This window comes from Echinops telfairi, unplaced genomic scaffold (assembly GCF_000313985.2).
Source record: "Echinops telfairi isolate 266 unplaced genomic scaffold, ASM31398v2 ScPeMD7_7469;HRSCAF=8507_1, whole genome shotgun sequence".
Classification (NCBI taxonomy): Eukaryota; Metazoa; Chordata; class Mammalia; order Afrosoricida; family Tenrecidae; genus Echinops; species Echinops telfairi.
The window spans coordinates 21,140,489-21,142,918 of NW_022111373.1; the positions used below are offsets into that span (position 1 = coordinate 21,140,489).

The following is a 2,430-nucleotide window of genomic DNA, read 5'->3' on the forward strand; positions in this document are numbered from 1 at the left end:
TTTTTTCCCTTCTTTTTTTTTGAATTATCCCCTGAGGGGTTGCATCGTTCCTGGAAGTACTACAATACCAGGTCGATGAGTAAAGTGGACAGAGCAAGCTCCTATTCCATCTCCCTCCTCCAAAAATCCATTTAATATATTATCCTCAGATAGAGGACATAGCAGTTATTAAACTGATAAGAACAGATACTACACTTGATCTTAGTCAAAAGGCTGAGAAGTCATGCTATCATTGTTAATTAATATGGTCCTTCATTGTCATCATTCCTTATGTTATGTTATTATAATTCTGGACTCTATGCTGTAGCTATTTGGAAGGTATTCTCTGTTATAAGATTAAGGTGGTAGGTATCTTCAGATTTGACTAGAGATTGTGACTTAACTCACCACCACCTGTTTCTCTAGGGGTGTGGGCTGCTAAAAGATTTAATTAAGCTTCATCAAAGCCATCCTTCTGTGCATAAAAATCATATCAGACACAGAGAGAAGTCTTTGGATCATTGGGAGAACGTGCTCTAGAAGATTGATTTTATATCCAATCTCTTTGCTCCACTACCTTTCTGTTAGTTTGTCATATGGTGGAGGGTTGTGTGTTGCTATGATGCTTGAAGCTATGTCATTGGTATTTCAAATGCCAGCAGGGTCACCTAATGGCACAAGTTTCAACATAACTTCCAAACTAAGAACAGACACAGCTTCCCACTTCCCTGGAAAGATCCACTGGAAACATGCATAGCTTCAAAACATTGCCAGATACTAACGTTCTAATGAATGGAAGCAGAGCATGTTGGAGATGTGTCTGAGGATGGGCTCATTGGGTCCAAGGACACTCATATATAATTCTTCAATCAGCTCTTCAGGAGCTGATTTCTTGGGGTGGAGCCAACAATGGTGAAGTGAGTTGGGTAAAGCCTGTGGGAGTGCAGCCTTCATTGGCTTATGGTTCATGACTCAGAGTAAGGAGAAAAAGCTGGAAAAATATGCTGATTGTAACGTTGAATGTGAAAAATGTGCATCTAACATTTTTTGAGGTTGCAAAAAATGGAAAGGAACACATAAAGATCAATATCCTAGGCATTACTGAGCTGAAATGAACTGGAATTGACCATTTTGAATCAGAAAATCATATGATTTCCTCTTCTAGGAGTAAGATAATGAAAGGGAATGGCATTGCATGCACTGACCAAAGGATATTGCAAAATCAATCATAAAGTACAATGTTGACTGAACTTGGATAATATCTATCCATCTTCAAGGAAATTCAAGCATGCAATTATTATTCCAATATATGCACCACTAACAAAAGCTACTGATGAGGAAATTGAGGGATTCTAGCAATGACTTCATTCTGAAATTTATTAAACAAGCCATACAAAGGCATTGATAATTATTGACTATTGGACAGCAAAAATTTGAAACAAAGAGGAAGAAACACTTCTTGAAAAATAAGGACTTGGTGATAGAAACAATGTGGTAAATAATATAAGATATTTTTACAATGATCTGTTCATAGCAAATGCTTTTATGGACTTCTCAAGATGGAATACACATAAATTAAATTGAATTCAACTGTGGGAGGAGACTATGGACAATCTCAATATCAACAGCTGAAACCAGACCAGCATCTAACTGTGGAATAGAGATCAATTGCTTATGTGTAAGCTCGGGATAAAGCTGAAGAACATTAAAACAAGTCCACAAGAGTCAAAATTTGACCTTGAGTATATTCCACTTGAATTTTGAGAACATATCAACAACTGATTTGACACATTGAACAATAAAGACATAAGACCTGTTTTGTTTCCATTTTTTTGGGGGGAGGGCATCAAGTACATAATTTATGACGAAAGCTAAAAATCATTAAAACAACAGGAAAGAAAGGAAAGATCAAAGTGGATGTCAGAAGAGTCTCTGAAACTTGATTTTATTCATAAAGTAGTTAAAGAAAAAGAAAGGAATATTGAAATCAAGAGCCAAATTGAAATTTCAAAGGCAAGATCAAGAAGATGAAACAAAATATAATGAATTATACAAACACTTAGAAGTAGAAAATCAAAAGGAATTCAGTGTATCATAAAATAAAATAACATAAAAAATCCAAGCCTTACATTGCAATCTTGAAAGATTTTGTGGGTGAATATTGAACTCTGCAGGAAGCATCAAGAAAAGATCGAAACATGGAATCAAGGTACCAAAAAGAGCTAGTTGACATTCCACAATATCAGGAGGTGGTATATGAGCAAGAATCAATGTTGCTGAAGGAAGAAAAGCTTCATTGAAAGCATTAGCCAAAAATAAGGCTACAGGAATTGATTGATATCAATGGAAATCTTTCAACTTCAGGCGATGAAGCCTTGGAAATATTCACTCATCTGTGTCAGGAAATTTGGAAGACTTGAAATTTGCTTGTTCAACTGATCAGAAAAAAAA

General features: G+C 35.6%; 1 protein-coding gene and 1 non-coding gene across 2 annotated transcripts in view; both read right to left on the reverse strand.

The window, feature by feature from the left end:
* The window catches only part of LOC101642712 (eukaryotic translation initiation factor 3 subunit K-like), a 40,183-nt gene that overhangs the window by 36,928 nt on the left and 825 nt on the right, over positions 1-2,430 (reverse strand). The gene's annotated exons all lie outside the window — the stretch shown is intronic.
* Positions 35-225, reverse strand: LOC115873797. The gene has a single exon (XR_004048593.1). It is a non-coding gene; the product is annotated as a U2 spliceosomal RNA (small nuclear RNA).